This window comes from Zootoca vivipara, chromosome 2, assembly GCF_965207765.1.
Source record: "Zootoca vivipara chromosome 2, rZooViv2.hap1.1, whole genome shotgun sequence".
NCBI lineage: Eukaryota > Metazoa > Chordata > Lepidosauria > Squamata > Lacertidae > Zootoca > Zootoca vivipara.
The window spans coordinates 34166310-34191922 of NC_142584.1; the positions used below are offsets into that span (position 1 = coordinate 34166310).

Below are 25613 nucleotides of genomic sequence, written 5' to 3' on the forward strand. Positions count from 1 at the left end.
ACCCCCCTCCCTCTCACTTCGTCCATGTTCCTCAGTGGGCAGCACAGCCCTGTCAGTTTGATAAACGAGGATCAATGGAAGAGATCCCCAAGTCTCATTTTGAGAGTTTCTCTTGATGGGTTGGAGTCAAGAAGCAGCCAGCTGGGAATCTCTCTCTTGGGTGAGGGTCTTTCACATTGCCTTTGGTCCTCACTTAAACTTTCTTTTTAAAGGTTAAGCGTATTTATATACCACCTACAAAAGGTTATTCTGCTTGACCAGGTCTCCAGAAAGAATGATTAATGGCTATTCCTGCCAACTCTCAGTGTTTTGGTTGAGTTGGAACTGGAAAGGAAATCTAGCCGGTACAGAAAAATGTCGAATGCTTCTGTTTTACAGAAAGAATGCACATAAACAACTGCTTACTTAAAGAGCAGAATTTATTGTGCTTTGGGGGGCCCGTTCGTTTGGCCTTTAGATTCTAAACGATACTTTTGCAACATGCTTTCTTTCTCTCTTTCTAGCTACTTCTATTACTACAGTATTTAACTCCACTCCTTCAAAGACTTATCAGGCAGTTTCTTGAGTGGCTTTTGGTGGTGGAGTGTGTGTTTTCTTCTGTTCTTTTTATTTTTAAACATTCAGACTGTAACAATAATACCAGAATTCCCTTGTCTCATTTTAAGATATAGCAATCTGAACCATTTATCTCCACTTCAGCCCCCTGAGCCATTACACTGGTGCCTTGTGTTATATTTTAATGTATTACAGAGCTGACCCTTCCATGTTAATTCATAACTTCTTCTTCTTTTTTTAAGGGTTGCAATTATACTTCATTTCCATCGCTTAGAAAAAAGATAATAAGAGATGAAAAGGGAATCTGGCTATTTTGCCAAGCCCTTGAAGTGTACCTTGAAGTTGCCTCTGGAGGTGTCACCAGGGGCAGCCTAAGACATCTAGGTGGAGAACCCAAATGCGGCCTCCTTCCTTCTAACTAACAAATGTAGTCAGCTGGAAATGTCCTGCCCAAACCTCAGCAAAATGAATGGGAGCTACTGCCATCCGTTCTAATGGTGCTAGAGCCAGCCCAAGGCATTTTATAGCCTGAGGCACAGTAGCAAACATCACACACCTCTAAGTCAAGGTATATAATACCCAAACCAGCTAAATCATTTTTGCCCCTGAGGTTGAAAATCACACAAGTGCCTCTCCCTGTCTCTAGCAACAAAATTATAATAACAATACATTTGGAAAAATAACAGCTTGCTGGTCTTTCATGACACTCAAAACCTGCTCCCTGAGGCAACCACCTCGTTCTGCCTAATGCTAGGGCCAGCCCTGATTAAAGCTTGTGTGCTCCATGGGTCAGAACTGCCTGTTTCCCTATCTGCTACCTTTCATAGTGACCAAATGCTGTGGCTTGAGGTGGCTGTGGTAGGGTGCTGTGGTGATTGGCACCACTTTTCTTCAAACAACTCTGAGGTCGCACAAATGCCACAGTTTTCTGCCCTCTTTCCCCTCAGTTTCAGTTGGAAATGGCTATATAATTTAGTCCTTTTAAGTATCTCAGCCAGCAGCCTGTGATCTTAAATATAATCAAGGCCACTCACTCACATGCAACACTGGGCTGAGAAAGAACAAAGATTCAGACGGAAGCCAGGTCAGTGACTGGATTTTAGACTGTGAGATTGTTTGCGATATATTTCATTTGCTGCATATATCTTCCTTTCTTGACTCATGAAATACATAATAAAGGCTACATTTATGGGAGCCTTTGGCTTTCAGCTCTCTGAATCAGATTCTGTAGTGTGTTATTATAACTATGTTATAAAGATGGAGGAGAAAGTGCACACTTCCTAAAACAATATGCTATATGCTCTCATTTGAAATATCTATTTCTCTGAATTCTGGTTCTCCAGCCAAAGACTATGTACAAAAATGCATATATTAAAGGGGAGTCTGCACAATAATGCATATGTAGCTGAAAATAACATAAGAAACACATTGCCTTAGGGGAAACAGCTTGCAAAAATGTGTATATTAGACATACCGTAATCACATATACAAATGTGTAAATTAGAAGAGATGCACACTAAAATGCTGACCAATTTCACGAGGACTTCATTAAAAAGGAAGAATCAGTTGACAAACTGATGAGTTAATGTGGTGAACTGAACTTAAGAAAAACGAGGAACTTAGAGAAATTGATGCATTCTTCACTAGTTGTAATTTGTGCATCACCATGATGGTCTAGCATTGTAGTAAGAGCCATATTTGTTCATTTCTGAGACTCTCCACTTAAAAATGGAAAGGGAAATGGCCAAGCGATCTCCCTACCCCTGTTGGAAACTACACAGGTTTCAGCTGCTGTGCCTCGGTTTTTTATTTCAAATGTTTCCCAAAGGAATAAGAATTTTTCATGTTTGACTTCTTGAATTTTTAAAATGTTTTGATGCTTGTTATGCAGATGGAAACCTGTTGAACTCCACAGGCAGATAATTGTTGATGCCATGGTCATGCGATAACACAGTGCTGGCTTAATGAGGAAGAGAGCAGTGAAAATTTTTCCGTGCTTGATAGCAGCCCCCTCCCTATATGTATGTAAGAAAGGACCTACCAGTCCTCACAGGCACCAGGCTCCACTAATCACTGAGAGTCTGTACCCCCTGCTATCCAATAAGAGCACCATGGCAAGAGGGAGACCTGCCTGATCCCATCCATTGGCCAGCTAAGGTGCAGCTGCTCCAAGCACAACCACACCAGATCCCTCACCATTCATTCTTCCTTTCATATTGTGTCTATTAGTTTGTGAGCCTATTGACAGGGCCTGCCTTATATTTCAATCTTTGTACAATACTCAGAAATTATTATGCGCTTCATAAGTCAACAACAACAACAATAACAACAACAACGAATGGATGAGTGCAGCCAGCATGCTCTTTTCCTTTCTGCTGACCTGACTCTTGAGATGGAGGAGCTCGGCCTTCCTGGCTGTTGCCTCCAATTAAACATCTGTTCAGGCCTGAGCCATGTAAAGTGTGTGAGCTCTACTACACCAGTGAGGTTGTATTGATTTATATGAGATTGATTCTGGGTTCACAGTGTGTATAGAGTGTAGGTGTAATAAGGAAATACACAGAAAGGAATCCCATCGCTTTCCTTTATCTCCGTCTCATCTTTTCTTCCTCCCCTCCCTCTTTCTCCCTCTGCCTCCCTTCCACCCACCCAATGATATACACTGCTGGGCATACTGCCAGCTCAGTACTACTATTAATAATCCAGCAACAATGAGAGGAAACAGATTTCAGTGCCAGCCTTCCAATGGGAGCTAATTAAAAATAAGTGTCAGCAGAATAAAAAAGAAAGATTTTGAAAAATAACAGGACAGTGCCCTTTTAGGCAAAGATAAAAATCTCCCCTGTATACGGGCATCTTCTTGCCCTGTGCACCGTGTGTCTCTTATGAGAAAAATAGGACAATTAAAATTTAACGTGAGCCAGCATGTTAATAAATCAAAGTGGACACCAACACAGCTGGGAGAGCAAAATGACTGTGTTACAAAGCACCAAGGGCCTGGCTTCTCTGCAGGTTGCGTTCTGCAAATGAGAGGGTAAGGCTATTGCTCCGCCACTCCCTACAGCTTTATACAGTAGGAAACTGACAGCCTGATCCCATGCAGAGTTAGGCGCATCTAAGCCCACCGAAAAGCAGTGGGCTTAGCTGCATCCCAACTCCACACAGGACAGGGCTGCAAGCGCTCATCTCAGCTTGGTGTCCTTCCACCTAGTCAAGGAAAATAATCCATGACGAAAAGCAAAGCAAAGCGAAATAGAAATCTGTGCCAGATTTTGGCTTTTGTTCATATGTTAAGAATCAAGTTCAATGATTGTAGTGAGAATGCAGCTTGGCTGTGACACTTGGAGTTTCCAATTGCTTCATATTTTATGGAGTGCCCCTTATTTTGACACCTTCAAGTCAAATAGATGCCCCTTATCTGAATCACCAGAGCACTGGAATACATTTTTTAAAAAACTTTTGATTTAGGAGTCATGATTCAGATTAGCATACATTTCTCTGGGACATGAGGGCCTGTGTATACCTCATGACTTACCCCACCAGGATAGGAAAAATGTTACTTCTAGTTATCCCTCTATACAGTCCTCCAATGTTTGACCCCTACTTCCTGGTCCTTTGTTTAGGGAAGGAGGTAGTTAATTTGTTCTAATGTGAAGTTTTCAAGTTGTGAATATAATGTAGGTGGTGGTGGGGTTGGCTTAGTTTTTTTTATTGCAATTGTAATATACAATATGTTCAAATATGAACGCAGTGCAATTATAACAAAATATTAATATGAAAGCATAACCACCCCCTTCATCACATAGCACACACAGAACCATAACTTCAGAGATATGAGTGCAGTTTCTCACAAAAACAAGAACCCTCAAGTAGACTCAAACTTAAGTGAATATTAAAAATACTTCACAATAGTAGCAAATATTTAATGCAGCCAAACACTTGAATTTAAGATCTGAAAATATGGCAGGGAGAGACAGAAGACAAGGCTTTCTTTAGCCACGACACTCAGGAACCTTTGGAAATACCTTTTCTGCTCAATGCTAGATTAGCAATATAGATGGCCAATTCACCAAATGGTGTACAGGCACCTCCCCATTCATGTGCATTCCACTTGCGCGCCACAACATTTATACACGCTGCCATGAAATTAAAAATAATTATTATTTGAACCAAAGCCATTGTTTGGTGGGGGGTGCTCTGCGCCTCCACCTGTCTGCCCATCCCTCCCTCCCTTGCTTGCTCATGTCAAGAAATTGTCTCCAGCAACTTCCAGGATTAACAGGGAGAGTGCTGAGAGGCCCTGCAGCGATATGAGGCACCAGGAGCCAACTATCTACAGACCCCCCAGCTCAACTTACTGGTCCCCAGAGGCAGTCAGGGCACACATGTGCAAGGGCACATCATCGGTTGGGGAAAGGGGATGGGATGGACAGGAACTGCTGAAAGAGAGCTGCTTCCCAGCCTCTCTCAATAGAACCCTCCCCACTTTATGAAATTTCACATATACACGCCGAGTCCGGAAACTTGACCCCCGCATAAGTGGGGGACGCCTGTATATATGTAAGGTGCACCACGTTAAGACACTCCTCCACCCTAACAACACATTAAGAATGGGCACTGTCAGGGTAGGACAGGGGTCTGCAACCTTTAAGACAGAAAGAGCCACTTGGACCCGTTTCCGAAGAAAAAAAATAAACTGGGAGCCGCAAAACAGGGACGTAATTAGAAATCAGAGGGCCCCATAGCAAAATTTGCTATGCCCAATAATCAATGCCCCAAAATGCCATAGAAAATTAATCAGGGCCCCAGTGTACCATAAATCATAATCAGTGCCTGATGTAAATAATAATTAATAATGAGGGCCCAATGTCATCCTCGTCATTATAAAAATAACTTTGAGTTTGGGCTGCCTTGATTACTGGGGACATAGCTGCCAAGTTCTTCCTTTTTTAAAGGGAAATTCCCTTATGCTGAATAGGCTTCCTCATGAGAAAAGGGAAAACTTGGCAGCTATGACTGGGAATGGGCACCAGCAACCACTGCCTTATGAGTTTGGGCTGCCTTGATTACTGGGAATGGGCAAAACTCTGACTCCCTTATTAGGACACCTGTATGGTTTCATGTGTGTTGCTCCCATCAAGTGAACTTATAAAATTTCCTCATATTGAATCAACCCATTGATTAATACATCTACCTCAATCTCCTGACCAGGCCGACAGGAGGCCACAGGCAGCCCGCAGGCAGGAGCAGCAGCAGCAGCAAACACGCGCTCCGAGCCCGCAAGCCTTTTCTGCTGCTGGGCGGGAAGAAGCGCGCCCGTTTAAAAAAACAAATAACTCTGCCCCCGCCCCCGTGAGCCTATTGGCTGCAGAAATGCGGCGGGGAGGGGCTGATGCAGGGAGGGGGCCGACCACGCTCCCCGGGCTGCTAACGTCACCTTGCGTCCTTTTTGCACAGCGCATGCGCACAGCGGAGTTGTGGATTCCGGCGGGTGCCGTGCAGGGTGCAGGCGCACAGCGCGCCGCCGCAACTGTGTGCTCCGGCGGCGGTGGGCACCATGCGAGTATCTGGCGGGAGTGGCGGGCGCCGCCGCATGGCTCAGGCGGTGCATGGCTCGGACGCCTCCTCCCCTCGTATCCGCTCCAGAGCCGCAGCAAAGGTGTAAAAGAGCCACATGCGGCTCCGGAGCCGCAGGTTGCAGACCCCTGGGGTAGGACCATAGCAGAAGTCTGAGATGAGTCTGGAGTTGAGAACCAAGAGCCATGGGAAAGTCCAGAAGTTATAGCTGATGTGCAAGGTAGGATCAAAGGACACACTAGGATTCAGTAGCAAGGAACAGCCTGAATCAGAGCAGGGCTACGCACTGCTCAGGTAAACCTTGCCACTCAAGCAAGGCTCATTTGAAACAGGAAGTCCTTTATACTCCTTCTCTTCAGAAGGGTCCAATGGCCAGCCTATGTGGGTGGAGTTTGTCTGGAAGGTTCTCCACTGAATAAAGCCTCTTCTGGGCTCCTTCCGTCCCCTATCTACATATTTGGAAGGCATTCAGAAGTGTTCGCTTTTAGTTGGTGGTCGGGTCTGATGGAAATTTTAGTCCAATACATCTGGAGGGCATCCAAAGACTGCCCTGCAATGCATCTTCTTCTGACAATACAGTTACTTAGCTCCTACCTTCCTCTATTACTAATTCACACACACATTCATTGAAACCCTTGTTGATTTTGATTTCTTGCTCAGTCTTACTGAACAGCTCCATGCAAGAACAGTCTTTTACTAAAACACAAATACAAAAGAGAGAGAGAGAGTGCTCTACAACACCGTGATTAAGACAGAGCAGGAAACAAGCAGCAGAGTTCATCAATCCTGAGCCAGTATTTCAGTTCCCAGGACAGCTCATTAGCCACACTGTGTCACAAAAGATATTGCCTCCCATCTGAGGATAGAGAAGGCCACACGCAGAGCTGTGAGGATGGATGCACAGGAGGGGGGGAACACAAAACACGTAACACATCAAAGGGACCTCACTAGTAATAACACAGGGAATCAGACACATTTTTAGGAATGGCGGGAACCACAAGCAGAGGAAAGAACTCTGAACCCTCCTCTAGATTTACAAATAGAAATCCACCTAGCAAAATTCTGTATGCTTTTATAAATATGGTACAATAGCCAGCAGTTCAAACTGTTCGCCCAACTAACATTTTGCTACCATATTTATGCAAATAAGGCACTCTGGTTTTATATAATCATCTGTGAGTACATACACCGTTAGGGCTCTTCCACACTTCTGCTTGCCCTATGCTTTCTAGGCACGGGATCTGAGAGATTTTTCTTTTACCATGTGACTTTCCACGGGAAAACCTGGTGTTTCCCACTAAAAAGCATGGGGGCAAGCAGAATAAAACACAGACCAAATGGAAGTAGGGATACACAGTTACCCCATTCAGGACCAGGGAGTCTTCCACACCTACCCACCTTCTTTCCCCCCAAAACAGTACTTCTGTCTTGTCGGGATTCAACCTCAATCTGTTAGCTGCCATCCATCCTCCAACTGCCTCCAGACACTCACACGGGACCTTCACCACCTTCACTGGTTCTGATTTGAAAGAGAGGTAGAGCTGGGTATCATCCGCATACTGATGAACACACAGCCCAAACCCCCTGATGATCTCTCCTAGTGGCTGCATGTAGATGTTGAAAAGCATGGGGGAGAGGACAAAACTTTGAGGCACCCCACAAGTGAGAGCCCAGGGGTCTGAACACTCATCCCCCACCACCATTTTCTGAACACAGCCCAGGAGGGAGGAGCGGAAACACTGTATAACAGTGCCCCTAGCTCCCAGCCCCTCTAGACAGTCCAGAGGATGTTATGGTCGATGGTGTCAAAAGCCGCTGAGAGATCCAGCAGAACTAGGAAACAGCTCTCACCTTTGTCCCTAGCGCACCGGAGATCATCAACCAGTGCGACCAAGGCACTTTCAGTCCCATGATTCTATGAATATTTAATTGTTTTTAAAATGCTTTCCCCTATGTTTTAAGCTGTTTTTATTTTTATCTGTAAGCTATCTTGAGTCCTTGTGAGCAATAAAGTGGTGTGGTGTGTAAAATAAACTTGCTCTTACCATTGGGCTGCTAGTAAAAGCTGTAGCACAATATATAATGTAAACGAATTAATTCAGCAACTTATAGTAGACTATATTTGTGAAATAGGAGGAGAGAATGGGAAAGCTTCACTATAAAATGATCAAGTCCAAGTTATGTTGGTCTATCCATCCACATCTGTGGAGACTAGCCATTCCTTCTCCCAAAATTAGATTTCTTAAAGTCTGGAAAGAAACAGGAAAACCACAGGAAAACCATAGGAGAGTTGTAATTAGGATATGCAGAAGTTTGATAAAAAGTGAGGAATGAAGTATGGAGCATTATCAAACAATTAAAAAAAAGAAAAGCACTGGCCTCTCCAAATCTGTTCTGAAGGGTTCGAGGAAAATCCAGAACATGATTAGTGGGTGTGAGGAAGGGAGATGGAGGTAAGTTCTATTGTCCAAGGGGAAATCCTTATGAGGGAACAATGAGTTAGTTGGATACCACCAGTGGTTATTCCAGAATAAGCAGCCAGTATGGAAATACCCCAAGCTAGAAGATTTGTAGAATGTCTCTTAGCAGAAGGAACAAGAGCATTGCCACAAAACAGATTCATATAAAAATAGCACAACTGGAGCTATTGATATGTGCTTTAACTGTGGATACCACAGTTACTTTTTTTGTGGAACAAAATTCTCAGTGGAATCCATCTGGGCACATTCCATGTCTACAATCCTGACTTATAAGAAGGAGCACTGGGGCTATATTAATAACAGGATCATTTTTTAAATAAAAAAAATGGAGAACCCAAGTGACACCTATCACAGCATGTATCAAATGATGACTGATGACAATGGTGAGCAAATGAAATAAGATGAATTCAGAAGGGGAACCACCCCCTCATAGGCTCATGTTGGAAAAGAGAGCCATTAAGGAACTATTAACCCACAAAGTGAAATGGAACATGTTTAAAAATAGCTTGGATCTCAATTTATTCCGGGGAGGTAGTGGGTAATTGAGTACTACTTCCCCATACAGTATAGGTTTAATACCTTCAGAAATTTATTTTCCTTTCAAAATGCAAAGAACGCAATTTCCAGTGATACTAGGCTCTGCTATGACAATCAAACAAGTCAGGGGGTAAACATTTTATACTGTTGGATTTTATTTTCCCAACCACTATTGGACCAATATACATCAGTATATCTAAAAAAGATCATTTGGAGATTTAGAAATTCAGTGGTGCAAAACACCTATATCAAAGTTAAGCCAAGGTTGTCATCCCCCACCGCCATTAGTTCCAAGACCAACTTTTCCAGGACACCGCAACTTTAGGGTATCTAGAAATGTTACCTCTTCACCATGACACATGAACCCAGTCCATGTGATGGTAGCTGAAGACACCTGATCTCATTCTCCATCTCAAGATTTCCCTGAGCATTTTGGTCCAGGAAACAATGGCATGTCCCTAAAGTACTACTCCTGGGTTCTGGTATCTCCACCCACAGTTCTGTGGAGGAGCCTACCCCTTTAGGGATTTCTAGCTTGTTGGACTCGGTGCCCTACTTGGTGTACAGAGCAACATCACCTCCTGGACATGGTTCCTTGGTCATTTCTACAGAGCTTGTATACAGAGGTAACCATGACGCACTGGTTTTTTTCCTTCCACTATGTTTCCACTGTGCCTACTAAGCCAATGCCCCTGAGGAAGAACAATTGTTCAAAATGTAATGTGATGGATTTAATCCCTCCTCCCAGTGCGTTTTAAGATTTACTTCCTTCCTTCCCCAGCCCAGTGTTGTAAGCCACAGGACTGCAGCTTGTAGTAACTCCCTGGACAAAGTGTTTCCAGCTTCTGGAGTGCTGCCACACACTCAGGCCGGCCATTGGCCACTCCTTGGCTGGCTTCGTGTGCATGCTGGGACTTTGCCTGGGCAACAACTATTTCCTGGTTGGTTTGACTCCTGGTTTGGATCCTTGGTTGGCTGAAACCTATGGATCTGACCTTTGGCATGACTCCACCCTGACAGCTGCCGATGGCTGAGCCTTGACACAAAGTCATGTGGTTGCACACCAACATGGCTATTATGTGTATATTTAGTGGATATCTGTGCAGGACTGTGTAATAAAATAAAATAAAATAGCATGCTTGAGAAGAAGTATAAATGATAGCTAGGCAGACACCCCACCTTTCCTTTAGTTTTGACCTCATCATATTTAGAGATTAAAATATTATATTTAAAATGTTGGAAAGCAGTTCCGGGCATGATGCGGAAGGCTGAGACAGAAGCAGATGCTGGCCCTGCAACTTTATCAGTCCTAGCAGGTGTCTTTCTGATTAACAATTCAGTTCATTTGCAGGAAGTGGCAAGTATAGCAGATGTGGCCACCTCCTGGCAATTAGCAACTGCTAAAATCACTAAATTTACTACCAGACACATTTTCTCCCCTTCCTGCCAATACTGCCTCCCTTTAAGTGCAGGCTTGGCTTATGTGTTTGTAGGTGAGGTGTTTCAATTTTAAAGTTTGAATGAAGTCTCCTGAGTTGTGCAAGTGGAATCACAATAACAGGGGGACCACACCTCCTGCATCCAAACAGCCAGCATTTGGGGAAACACAGTGATTTAGGAGGTTTCCTCTTCCCTGTCCTTCTGAACCCAGTCCCCCTGCTGCTAGAACTGTTTAGAGGTTGCTTATGTTAAGTAGCTTCTAATTTGTAAACATAAAATAAAATGGCTCAGGAAATTGAGCCAGCTCAAATATTTTTTTGCTGAAGCAAAGCTCAAATGGCTAGAGCCAACACCTTAAATTAGTCTCACAGTACTACTGAGACATCAGCTCAGGCTTTCATCTACGGTATGTATAACTATAAATCGCGCAAATCAGTCTTGTCTAGAAACCTCTATACTACTATGATTCTACTCATTGCTGCATTTCTACTGTCTTCACCCTCCTGGTGACTTCTGATGTTATCAGGGAATTCTGAAAGCAGATGGGCCTTTAGAGTAGTTTGGAAGCAATCCCGCTTAATGGGATCTTGAAGGGCTTGAGTGTTGAGGTATAATCTTGATAGCCATCGTGGAGTGTATTAATTGGTGATCTGTCCAGCAGTCACCAGCACTCATCATAGCTCTGGTAAGGAGCACATCAAGGCAATCTTTAGCACAGACAATGACCAGTCCAACGAAGTTGATGTTGAAGTTATGTTGTGCATATGCCTGATTATCGTATTCCAAAGCAACTACTGTACTCTATTCTGAACTTAAAAATGGAAAGCGTAATGCTGGTGGTCAACAAAAGAGGTTTAAAGACTGTCTCAAGGCAAATTTTTAAAAATGCAGTATAAACACCAACAATTGGGAAACACTTGCCTGCGAGCGCTCCAATGGGAGAACAGCCTTTACCAAAGGTATCATGGGCTTTGAAGACACTCGAACTCAGGACACAAGGGAGAAACATGCTAAGAGGGAGGCACGCTTGGCAAACCCTCACCACGGTCAACTCCCGCCTGGAAACAAATGTCCCCACTGTGGAAGGACATGTCGATCCAGAATTGGCCTCCACAGTCACTTACAGACTCATTGTTAAAACCGTGTGTATGGAAGACAAACTTACTTGGCTACGAGTGATCACCAAAGAAGAAGAAGAGGTGACTTTCTTGATAGGTCATCACCAGCATTTGTCCAACTAAGAACCCACACTCAGCTAACAATCAACAGGCTGCCCTGGCTCGTTAACATAAACTTGATCTGGAGGTTCAGTGTTTGGCACAGTTCAGCTCCCCCAACCTTGATTATTCTTTTATTGGACCCAGGAATTTAGGGTGTCTCAAACCCCACAAACTCATAACAATATATTAAGGACGAATCCCAGGACCATAGGAAGCTTGTCCCTAGTATGAACTCACTGCCTAGGTCTGCAATTCAGTTAAAGATGTGAATGTGGAATACTTGTGGGAATGTGGGATTGGACTAGATGACCCTTGGGGTTCCATCCAACTCTACCATTCTATGATACTATGATTCTATATGGGCATCTTTGGATACTACTCTAAGGCCAAAGTCAAGGAAACATGAATGGCACCTGCTTCTTTGCATCTCCTCTGTAATGGCAAAAGTAAGAACTTGCCTGCAGGTAGACCTTGAGCTGCTGTTGTTTGCTCAGCAGACACCTTTCTTCATGGGAGACCTGCAGGAGTTTCATATTTGGGTGTTACACTGGAAGAATGAGAAAAGGAAGCAGGGCCACTCACACTCCCTCTTTTCCTGTTTCCTGGCCGTATCTAAATTTAAACCAACCTCACTTGGTGCATTTCTTTCCCTTGGTACTGAATGAAGCCTTTGTTGTAGGCTCTCACAGTGCTTTCAGTTCTGGCATTTCAAGGTTTCATTGTGCTGGAGACTAAATTTGAAACCAAGCTTTTTGTTCCCGGCTAATAGTGTGTGTCAGTGGGAGGACATGATGAGACTTCTCTGAAATAGCAGGCACACAGGGAGAAGGTGAAATGCATGAATAAATAAAATGCCAATATTAGAGCAAAGTTTTGTTGGGAGGTTTTAAATGAAATTAATGTGGTTCAGGCCCATATCTCCCAACCCTCTAGGAGCTATTTATAATTCTTAATGACTTGTCTCAACCCAGACTATGCCTTTCTTAATTTTCATATTTTTTAATGCTCATATCACCTTGCAACCCCTTGGCAAAACTGTTTTTAAAGATGTCCACACCAGGTGAAACCTTGAGTTGGTATATTATATTATTTATTATTATTATTATTTATTATTATTATTAACCATAACCCACCATTTATCAAAAGGCTCCGGGGTGGGTTGCAACATTGAAACATAATATTAAAAACAGTTTTTAAAAACTTACAATCTCAAAAATAATGTGAGCCCATACACACACACACATGCGCGATGTGTTAGCGGAAATGGGTTTAAATGACAGACTAGAAAATGTGAGACTGTATAAGGACTAGGAGAGACAACATTCCTTTTTAGTCAGTCACTAGTTCTTTTTGTATTTTGCTTGCCAGAGACAGACTGCCAGCTGCTGCTAAAAGGCCATTCAAACAGCTTTCCTATACTGAAATGGGAACATGACCTCATCTGCACCATACATTTAAAGCAGTATCCTACCAGTCATGGCTTTTCCAAAGAATTCTGAGAACTGTAGTTTGTTAAGAACGCTGAGGGTAGTTTGGAGATTCCTAGTCCCCTCACTGAGCTACAATTCCCAGAGTTCCCAAGAAGAGGGATTGATTGTTAAATCCCTCTGTAGCCCTGGGAGGGGAAGGGTGTCTTTTAAGAAATCTCAGGTCAGCACACTTAACAAATTACAGGATTCTTTGGGGGAAACCATGACTATTTAAAGTACAGTAGTATAATATTGCTTTAAATGTTTGGTGTGCCTTGTCTTCTGCCAGATATTTATTTGATAATGCATACATTACATAGTGCAGATGGCACCTGTGGGAGTACGAGAGTCACAGGGTACAACAGTTCTCCAGACTGAACAGGTGCTCCTCTTGACAACCTGTTTATTGAGCATACATCCTGATTTTCTTACGCAGTGGTTAGACTACATCCAGTTTTCATTAAGCATTTGCTCTGATTCACTTTCCTAGCTGCAAGAAGTCTGGTTTGTTTGTTTTTTAAAGGGGATTTTGTTGTGCTAAAAATGACAGAGAGCTTTAACCCACAAGTGCACAAACCTATTTTTCAGTGTGCACTTTAATCCCTTCTGCAAAATAGCGAGGGTCTGGAAGCACCCCTGTCAGAGCAGGGCCACTACGGTTTTAACAACTTAATGATATGCAGAAATTTAGCAGGTGAATCTTTCCCCAATCCTGCACCTTCAGAAGCTTTCCTTCTAAAGTGATTTTGATGCAGCTATCAATGGCACAGGAGCTCTTATCAGAATATAATTGCCAATTGAAAGCGTGTGGAATGAACCACACAAGACTACACAGTAAGATAAATTAAGTGAGCAGATTTCTTAGATGAATATGTTAGACTCCATCCTTCTTTGGGAATATGAAGCAGAAGATGCCGAAACAGAATATCCACTCACCTGGGATTCTAGGTGGGCAGCTGGTGCCACATGCCAGGGCTGTGGTGGGCCCAGGGTGGCAATCGCCCGGCGTGGCTGGGGGGAGGTGATGGCTGGCACTGCGCACCTCCAGCCACGTTGGGCCCTCAGGTAAGGGCAGGCAGCGCACGCTCAGCCAATCAGAGGAAGGGGCTTGAGGGCTGCAACCAGTCTGCCCCCTAGACTATTTAAGGAGGTGGCCAGGTGTTGGCCGTCCTCTTGGCCAATCATCACAGCCATTACGCACCTGTGCCAGCAAAGAGACCAATGTCATGAACCTCCTATTGTTCATATTTTGACAAAATCTCTTCCCTCCTCGGGGGGAGGAGATGTTGTGGGCACACGAGGCCTTCACGTGGGGGGGGGATGGCTAGCATTCCCCCCAGCCCATTGGTTCCTTCCTCGCCACGGCGCGCCCCAGGCGCACCCAATCGGGCTGCGCCAAGGGGGCGCGGCTCACGCATTTAAGGGAGCACACGGCGAGGGATCGGCCTTGCTTTCGTCGGACCTGGATCCTGCTTTTCCCACCCACCCACCCTCTTCATAGGCAGGTTCTTCTCTTGACGTTGCTGCGCACTTGTTGGTCGCCATCTGGGACCTGGTAGGATTTTTCCCACTTGGCAAATTGGCTCTGGCCTTGTGGTTTTTGCCTGCCGCGTATGCAAATCGTCACAACTTGGGGGTTTGGCGGTAGGCATTGGATTATCTCAAGAAGGTACAGGTTGCGGGGGGGGAGGTTGCTGCCATCACCTCCCCCAGAATGTGGAAGGGTACTCCCCTAAGGAGTCTGGGGCGTTGCCAAGTCCGAAGCCGTGGTAGGTGAGGGCCAGAGGGCACGCCCCTAATGGTGGCCCCAGGATGAGTTCCTAGTTGATGTGCATCACAGGACTCATCCAATGGTGGTTAACCCTTCACAGACTGCCAGCAGAACGGGCTGGAGTCAGATATAGTCGGTTAGCTCCAATGCCTATGCCAATACCCCTCTACAGTCATAATCAATAAAGTTGTGGCCTTTTATGCCCATTAACCTTATACAATGTGTCTCGTGTCTTTATTTATCGCGGGGAGGACTCGGGGCATCGCCACACAACATCCATTTGAGTCTGCAAGTTATGTAGCTTTTGTGCAGATGTTTGGTCAAGGCTGTTCTCTTGGGGATAGCAAGGAGGAGCTAAAAGAAGTAGAATTCATTTCCTTGCTTTTATTTATATACTTTTCTTTCTTACTCTTGCATCTGTGTTTCCCATCAGTGCTTGGTCTTCTGACATTGTAGCAACTCCCCACATGAATTGGCGGCTTGCTACTTGACAGATTTTACAGTGTGCTGAAATACCTAGATTTGGTAGTGGTGGGTTTCTCAGTCTAACCTACCTTGCAGTTTTGTTGTAAGGATAAAACAGGACAGAGGGGGAGGATGTGTGCCACCATGATCTCTAAAAGACGAGATATAAATGTAATATACAAACATTTTTAAAGCATGGTTTGTTTGTTTTTAAGTCTAGATTTATAAATAAGGATTTTTTTTTAAAGCATCTGCCTCTCTTTTTTACCAGAAAGCGAATGAAGACAACAGGCAGCCAATATGAGTAAACAGTTCCAATTAAGCTCCATCCCTGGGGTGGCTCCATTTAGGCTCATACTCTGGAAGGCTGCAGCTACCTTTGCATAGCCTTGGTATTTTTTAAGCTGTGGCTTCTGTTGTACAATCAGATCGTTGATCAACCGACAGCTTCATATTAAAAGAACTTTTCGTGGCATTTTAATCCCAGGAGGTAATGTGGATATTTGTCATTTCTGATCTTCCCTTCCTGCAGCCGTCCACAGATGACAAGATCCGTGAAATTTCTACTGCCAGGGAGTGAAATGGATATTAACCTCATGCCCAGCCGCCACCACAATACCATCCTCTCTTAGCTGCCCTTGACCACTTTCTCTTCCTAGGCAAGAGAGAATGGGGGTATTATTATTATTATTATTATTATTATTAGTCAGTTCACTTTCCATTCAGCGTATGATGTTTTACATATCACGAGTGCACGTCGGCGAATAATAAACTCTACAATGTTAACAGATTGCTTTAAAAACCCTTCACTTTATTTCTGATTCTCATTTGCTCTGCTCTTCATGCCATTTTCCCCTGCATAAAAGGGGAAGCAGGAAATAAGAAAGAGAGAAAAGAACTCAAACACCTGAAAAATCTCCCCCCTCCCCCCCCCCGCTTCATATACCTGCTACTCAGTACCAAATCTGAATAGAAATGGATGGGGAGGGAGATGGCAAGATGGATGAATAACATTTCATGCCCTGTAGTCAAACATAATTTCAAGAGGGGAATGAGGGCAAACTCTTAAGGGGGCTTATCCTGTTAAGATGGCAAATGCACAATTCAGAGGGCTCTCTCTTTGAAGGCTAGCCTCTAATTTCATCTGGCAATTATGACTCCTGGAAAATAATATTTCAGGAAAGGGGGCCTCTCTTCTGAAGAGGGGTGGATTGTTTTCTTGGAGTAGGGGTGAGGGAGGCAAAATACCTCAGCATGCTAATGATCAGGGAACCCATTAGGCTACAAGATGCCTGGGGATGCCTGGCTCCCTTCCCCTTGAAAATCACAAGGAACGGTTCAAAAGAGAGAAGGGAGCACAAGCATCTGAAGTGCCATCTTGATTCTTTCAAGATGTTGTCGTTTAGTTGTTAAGTCGTGTCCGACTCTTCGTGACCCCATGGACCAGAGCACGCCAGGCAGTCCTGTCTTCCACTGCCTCCCGCAGTTTGGTCAAACTCATGTTGGTAGCTTCGAGAACACTGTCCAACCATCTCATCCTCTGTCGTCCCCTTCTCCTTGTGCCCTCCATCTTTCCCAACACCAGGGTCTTTTCCAGGGAGTCTTCTCATCTCATGAGGTGGCCAAAGTATTGGAGCCTCAGCTTCAGGATCTGTCCTTCCAGTGAACACTCGGGGCTGATTTCCTTCAGAATTGATAGGTTTGATCTTCTTGCAGTCCATGGGACTCTCAAGAGTCTCCTCCAGCACCATAATTCAAAAGCAACAATTCTTCGGCGATCAGCCTTCTTTATGGTCCAGCTCTCACTTCCATACATCACTACTGGGAAAACCATAGCTTTAACTATATTGACCTTTGTAGGCAAGGCGATGTCTCTGCTTTTTAAGATGCTGTCTAGGTTTGTCATTGCTTTTCTCCCAAGAAGCAGGCGTCTTTTAATTTCGTGACTGCTGTCACCATCTACAGTGATCAAGGAACCCAAGAAAGTAAAATCTCTCACTGCCTCCATTTCTTCCCCTTCTATTTGCCAGGAGGTGATGGGACCAGTGGCCATGATCTTGGCTTTTTTGATGTTGAGCTTCAGACCATATTTTGCTCTCTCCTCTTTCACCCTCATTAAAAGGTTCTTTAATTCATCCTCACCTTCTGCCATCAAGGTTGTGTCATCGGCATATCTGAGGTTGTTGATATTTCTTCCGGCAATCTTAATTCCAAATAATGATGGGCAAAGAGAAGCAACTTCCTTTGTGATATGGAATCGTAGTAGCTAATTTATGAGTCTAGTGGCATGAACTTGGTCAAAAGCTCTCCTGTATTATAATCTTTCAAATCATGGGTTCCGCATGCACACATCTCTAAATAGGAACATAACATCCTCGCTGTGGTATTTCCCCCCATCCTGTGCATCAGGCATCGGGCATCGTAATGCATCTTTCCCTAACTGGATTCAAAGCAACATGTCTGCTTCTTCCTACATTGAATGGGGTTGTATGATATCAGTTGTGATTGACTTTTTTTGAATAAAGAGTTAACATAGAATCATTTTGGGTTTCAGCCAGCAGCAGACCCTCTTTGTTTCCTTGAGTTGCTAAATTGTAGAGTTGGCCATGCCAACCATGCAGGCTGTTCAAGTGCAGAAAGCTCAACATGGACCTCAGTTTTAATGGCCAACATAAATCAGTTAGTTGGGACTTGATGAATAGCCTAGATTTGTAGTATAGGGGTCACAGTAATGGTGGTTCTGATATGAGTTTTCTGCACTTTGCAGATAGTTGTGGGAGATGAAGGAGAGCCTGAGTGGTTCTCTCCCATCCTGAAAGGGGGTGCCACTATCTGCCACCCCATCTTGAACCACATGATGAGAGGATGTCATAGAATGCTTGGAAGTTCCTTGGATGATTTTCATGCATCATAGCTGCCAAGTTTTCCCTTTTCTCGTGAGGAAGCCTATTCAGCATAAGGGATAACTTGGCAGCTATGTCATGCATTTGAATGGAAAACTCGAAGGGCCTCACTCTTTTTCCAGAGTAAGCATATGGCTGCTCACTCATCTCTACTCACCACATGCCATATTAGCATTAAAACATATAGTGTTTGCACAAACATGTTTAAAAGGGTGCAGCAGCTTAGTGTTTTCTGTCTCCCACCCACACTTTAGCCCTTCTTTGTAATGGCTGCAAGTTTTATTTTATTTGGCATGCAGTCACCCTCTTCCAAAGCTTATTTTAAAGAAACAAACACTTTTTTACTGGGTGGAACAAAAGAAAAGCACCTTGCAAGCAAAAAGGTAACATTCAGACTTTAAGTTCAGGCCGAAACCAGCACTTATGTGACCTAGTCTACCACCCAAAGGAGGAGAGTTGGTGGGCCTGAGTCACAGAATTGGTTGCTTAATTTAAACATCAATGAAAGCTCCATGGATTTTACTGGTGATGGACATGGAACAAAGTTATAGATTGCAGGTGCTGCCATTCACTTCTAAGGTATTCCACATGAACTCCAAGTCCTTGCCTTTGCTTGTATGCATATTATTCACATCTTCCTTCCATCTGCAAATAGAATTTATACTTACCTAGAATGGAAACTGCCTGTAGTTCATTAAATATCTTTAAAGTGTTAATGATTTCCCCCCTTTTTTCTATAAAAAAAACCTGTTTAATGTTTTTCCAGCTCATTTCCTGCTGCTGTCACCCCAAATCTGGTGGGCAGTAATGACACGTCGAAGGCAGAAAATGGGATTATGATGAACAGAGTGAATGCTCTTGAAAAATGGGCAACATTAAAGATTTGCAGACACTTTTCTCTCTTTCTCCCCTTGCAGGCTTCTATATAAATGCATTTCATTCCCATCACATACATCCGACTTACAGTTCTGCAGGCGCACAGAGAAGGAATCTAATTCATATATAGCTCAAACACTTGAGCTAATAGCATAGAGAAGCAAAAGGGAGCCAAGGACAGGTGATCTATTCTGAAAGAATAGATATGTGATCTGAAATATCTCCCCCTCCCTCTCTGCAGGCCATCGTGCAATTTAAAAGAAAAGTGATTCCCACATGCCCTTTATGGCTTTTTTTTTAGACTGTTTTACCCTTCTTCCCCAAGCAGCAGAAAGTTCAGAGAGCATTTGGAGGAGAAAGAACTAATGTCTTTGTAATAGTAAGTTGATTTGCAAATGTATAGGCTGATAAAGCATATAAGCATGTTCATAGGTACACAGTGCTAGCCCCCAAATAATTACAATATTCTGGCCTGAAATTCAAAGCTACCTCCTGGAAGGAGGAAAAGCACCCAGAAAATCCTTATTCTCAGTTATCTAGGAGCGCTTCTAGACTGATGCTATTTTCAGGTGTGATTCAATCACATACTGGCAAATTCAGGTTGTGCAATTACAGTCGACTTGGAGCTTTTGTGTAGCAAAGCTCTTTCCCTAAAGATCAGACTTTTTGTGATAAGGAAAGTGGTGGGGAAATGCAGTGGAAAGTGTGGGATAACACTTGCTTTGATGGAACATCATCTAACCTCCCTACATTAATTTCTATGGCTTCTGTTGTACAGTAAGCTCTCGCAAGGCAAGCCCAGTAGGTTGTGTTGCATTTTATAATGGCAATGTTCAAGCCTGTCGTCACAATCACATTGGCTAATTTAATGAAAATGTGGCAACTCCTACTGCTAAAGCAGTTGACTATAGCTCTTTGCCTGGGAAAGCTTTAGGAGGTTTGGGCTGGGAATCCAGCTTGCCACTTTCCTGATTATTTTATTTTATCTTGTTGTGGTTTCGTATTTGAAGATACAATTTGGGAGTTTTGTAAGCTGCCCTTTATGGGAGGTTGGGAGATGAAATCTGTGAATTAAATAAGTAAACGTTTGTGTTTTCTCCATGTAATATACTGAGCAATGCTTTGTGATATATTTTATTTAAAGCTACTTTGTATTCTCTGAGCATGGCTTCCTCAAATGCAATCCTACCCTAACTCCCAGTGTGGATGGTATGTGTGTGCGTGTATGTGTGGAAGGGGTCAGGCTGGTGAGGAAATTGCCACTTCTGGTGATAATGCTCTGCCACAGTAGAAGTGGGCAACAAGTGCCTGGTGGGCAACAAGTGCAATCAGTTCTCCCGCCATTGGTAGCCAATGGAAAGCCCTGCAATGAGGGCATGTTGGAGCGGGGCACTGGCAGACCCAGTTGTTGGGCTCCTTGAGTCTACCAGCCTAAAGCTAGCATAATGAAAAAATAAGGGGGGGGGTTACACACCTTTTCCCCCTGGCTGGTAGAAGCAGATGCTCCTCTGCTCCCTGGGCAAAGTTTGGATTTCCCTGTAAAATACACTCACTTTTGAAATAAGTTTTTTATAAAGAGATCCCCAAAGTCCTCACTCCGTTGCTCTACCACTCTTACAAATAAGTTGTCTTCCCTACATTGTGCCAATCAAGCAAGTTTCTGAGACACATGTAACCAATGCTGGCTGCACTAGAAAGAGGGAACAAACCGTTGTCGTTTTGCAGACTAAAGCTGTTGGCTATGGATGAGAGGCTTCTAGGCAAGAGCCGCCACCACCCTCATGTGGAACAAAGATCCACTTAGATCCTACTGGGAAATTCAGAAAAGAATATAACAGAATTATAGAGTTGAAAGGAACCCTGAGGATCATCTAGTCCACCCCCCTTCAGTGCAGGAATTTGTAGTTGGTCCATATGTGGGTCAAACCTGCCACCTTTGCATTATCAGCAGCACTCTCTAACCTACTGAGCTAACCAGCCCTGCTTGAGTTCGATTTTGACAATCAGAGATGCCTCTCTGGAAATGGAACACACTTGTAACAATATTCACTCTCCTGAGGCATTTATAATGTGTAGACCATGGATGAATCCCACCCGGTGCACTACTTGAGAGTGCTCAGCAACTCTTTTCTCCTGGGTTAGTAAACAATTAAAAAAAATGCCGTGCACTTTTGCCCACATGGGAACATTTAAATGATGCAGATTGTGAAAACCATCATTGGAACTACACAGAAACTCTGCATTGAAATACTATTTTCATGGCTGCTTGCTTTAAATGAAAGCTGATTTTTTTTTATGTTTTACCAGGGGGAAAACATAGCTCGGTATATTTTATGCATATCAAAAATCTTGCCTTGCATTCACTTTCAACACGGAATTGAAAGTTGTTTTTATTTATTAAGCTTTTGCACTTTTCTCATTGAACATTCCACATGAAACTATATTTAAACATGAAACTGTATTCAGCGAGTGCATAATTTATTTCTCCCAAGTTGGAAGGATCAAAGCTAAAGAGAAATGCCTATCAGGAACACTGGGATCCATTTACCTTGGTGCTTTAATGTTTGACCTCCCCTTGAAACATAAAGAATGGCTTGCTGACTTGAGCCATCTGAGCACATTTTTCATAAATTTATTTCCCTTCCTTCTGCACAGAGCTTCAAGCGCACAGTAATAATGACAACTAAAGGTAATTGTGTGCATTAGTCACAGGCAGGGATGAGGCAAGCTGCTGCACTCAGGCTTGGAACTGGGCTAAGACAACAATGTCCCCACCCCCCACACCGCAACTTCAAAAAATAGCTCAATTTATTCCAAATCCAATGTAAAGCCAAATTGGACCTGTTGTATTTCATGGGAAAACAATAGGCTCTGATCCCCTCTGGTTAGCCTCCAATTCTCCTCCCACTTGCTTAGCTACCTGCCAGCTGGCTCTCTTCCAAACGTGGAATAGTTCCTCCCATCTACCAGCTTATCTGGCTTGCTGCTGTGCGGATAGCAAAAGGAGAGAATATTGTATCTCAAGTATCCCTCTAGCTCCTGGCATGCTGCAACCACCTGTAAGCTGGTGATGGGAGTCTTGGGAAACACAGCTTCCCCATCACTACTACTGGAGGTATCAATAACACAAGGAAAACCCAGAGCTCCCAGCCTCAGGACCTGTAGCAGGATGCTTAAGTGTGAGAGTGGAAGAAATGGGAGAGAGACCTGCATCCCTTCCACTACGGCAGAGCTTTCCAAACTGTGTGTTGTGACACGTTAGGTATGTTGTGTGAATGCTCCCTGCTGCGCTCCTCCAAGGACTGGAAAGGGGTTAGTTTAACCTCTGGTTTGCTAGTAAAACTGAATGACTGTTTCATCAAATGATGCTTGTTTAAAAAGTGTGTCGCCAACATGAAAAGTTTGGAAAGTTCTTCCCTACCACCACTGCAGCAAGGATGGAGGTTAGAAAAGTGGATGCGAGGGAGAAGATTTATTATTTGCTATTTTATTTAATTAATCCATAGATCGCTTCACTGTATAAAGCCATTGAAGCTGCGCGGCTTTGTGAATGAAAGGACACAACCAGTTGGTTCAGAACAGGCATCCCCAAACTTCGGCCCTCCAGATGTTTTGGACTACAATTCCCAACTTCCCCAACCACTGGTCCTGTTAGCTAGGGATCATGGGAGTTGTAGGCCAAAACATCTGGAGGGCCGCAGTTTGGGGATGCCTGGTTCAGAAGGTCCCGTCTGAGCATTTTATGATAGGGACTGGGATGCATACACCAGTCTCTTGCAAACTGAGGCTGCTTCGTAAAGTACCAGTTCATGAGGGCTCTGTACTGCAGAAACGGGACCAAATCTTAAAAGACCTCCAACCTTTGCACAATAATACAATGTTAAAAGCTCTTTCCATTTCCAAGGTGGGAGGAAGATTACATGATCTCCCATGCATGGATTGCTATACTGTATTGTATGTCTGCTGCTCTCCCACATGCTTCGTTGAGTTAAACAGCCACAAATGGCAGCTATGCAAAATTCTTAGGTTCTTTTATCACTATTTTTCTTTTCTTTTTTTTTTGGGGGGGGGTTAAAAGAAAAGCAAAAGACCTCACTATTTTTTTAAACAACAACAACAACACAACACCCACAAAAAGTTAGAACAAGCACCCTCCCTCCCTCCATGTAATGTATCAAAGCAGTAACATGCACTGGAGCGTTGCAGCCGCCTATCTGGAGGTTTATAGGCTTTTATTGGCCTTGGGCGACTCAGCACACGATAGTCTTTAGAGTGACATGGAATTTATTAAACTTCTCTGCAGCCTGACAGGCCCCTGCTCTCCTCTACCCTACCGTTTCTGGGGGTGGGAGTGGGGGGAAGAGCGTGATTTCTTCAGATCACTGGCTTGAGATGTTTAGCGGTTTGTTCATTTTTATCTCACCAGCCACTGGAATTGTGAGCACCTAGACATCACTTTAAAGAAAGCCCATTACGGTGCCATCTCAAAAGACAATGTGGTGTTGTTGTTTAAAAAACTACACAGCCCCGCCGCCACCTGCCTCATGCGTAGAAGACCACACTGCTGATAGGACAAGCTATACAGACATATAACACACAAACACACCAGGCATGGCTTGCCGCCCTCCCCCTCCCCTCTGGATAGCCTAATTTAGTCGGTGTATGCCGTCCTGTGTAATAAATTTCATGTTTCAGACAATAGCCTGTCGCCTCCAGCAGCTGGCCCCGTTCATGATCCAGCACTGTTAAAAGCATCTGCTTGTCTTGCCACTTTCTATCAATGGGCTGGATCATCATAGGGAGACCAGCCAGCACCATTAGATTTAAAGCGGTGTTTGGATTTTAAAGGAACCCCATATTTGTAGCTCTGTGTAATCCGGCACACACACACACCTAGAGTGAGGTGTTTGTCTTCCCACTCGCTTCACAAACCCTGTGCATAAAAACCAAAAACATGGATAGATATATTAGCACAGGGTCCCTTCCAACTCTATGATTCTACGATTATTTTTATAAACGTTTTAAGCATTGTCTGTTACAGTTGATCAATATGGATAAGAATGATTCCAACAGCACTAATCCTTACAGGGAGGTTCTGAAATTACACCTTTTTTTCTATTTATATTTGCCCAACAAGTTATGTGGATATACCCTCACATCTATTGCCATTTGATAAATCTTTTCAAACCAGGTCCATAGACTGTTGGGGGGGGGGATATATGAGATCATGGTTTTGGGGAAAGGCTGTTGCTTAATGGTAGCATGTCTAGTTTGCATGCAGAAGGCCCCAGATTCAATCCCCAGCATCTCCAGGTAGGACTGAGAGACCCCCTGCAGGAAATCCTGGAGAGTCACTGCTAGTCAGTGTGGAGAATCCTAAACTACATGGACTAATGATCTGACTCAGTTTAAGGCAGCTTCCAATGTTCCTGAGTTCTATTGATTTCCACAGGCATATTTTGCTTTACATCAGCACCCCTCATGCTTTTTGTGCTATTCCTGGTGTGAGAACAGTGACAATCCTCTTAAGAAGCCCTGCTGACAAATCAGCAATTAAGGCCACAATTTATATTTAAGCGTCTCATTGGGTTGCATTCAATGTAGCACATTCAGTCAGAGTATGGATTTTTCCTGGTGCAACAGAACTGTCCGCCCCTCTCTGCCCCCAATGCAACCCCTAAATCTGTTCTGGGTACCCTGATAACCCTATGGAGTGGATTTGGGGGCAGCAGGGGGCGGAGAAGGAGGGAAAGTCCCCTTGTGCAAGCAGAGCTTAATCCGCTTGTGCAGTTATTCAATTGAATATTGCCTATCATATCCCTTACACCAGGCATCCCCAAACTGCGGCCCTCCAGATGTTTTGGCCTACAACTCCCATGATCCCTAGCTAACAGGACTAGTGGTTGGGGAAGATGGGAATTGTAGTCCAAAACATCTGGAGGGCCGAAGTTTGGGGATGCCTGCCTTACACCATGCCTCCCCCCACAAAGCACAGGATTATATGGAGCTGCTGTATACAAAACCAGACTTTTGAGCCACCTAGCTCAGTATTGTCAGAGTTTCGGTCAGAGGTCTCACCTAGTTTTGTACTGGGGATGGAAGCTGAGACTCTGAATGCAAAACAAATTCTCTGCCGCTGAGCTACAGCCAACATGGGATCAAGTCAAACCATTGGTCAATCTAGTTCACTACATTGACTGGAAGTGGCTCTCCAGGGTTTCTGTTTCCTTCCAGGTCAAGCTGGAGATGTTGAGGACTTAACCTTCTGTGCGCAGAGAAGGTGCCCCCCTTCAGTAAGCCATGGTGGACCTTCTACTAGA

General features: G+C 44.0%; 1 protein-coding gene across 8 annotated transcripts in view; it reads right to left on the reverse strand.

Annotated features, from left to right (window-relative positions):
* The window catches only part of TNRC6C (trinucleotide repeat containing adaptor 6C), a 416076-nt gene that overhangs the window by 152624 nt on the left and 237839 nt on the right, over positions 1-25613 (reverse strand). The gene's annotated exons all lie outside the window — the stretch shown is intronic.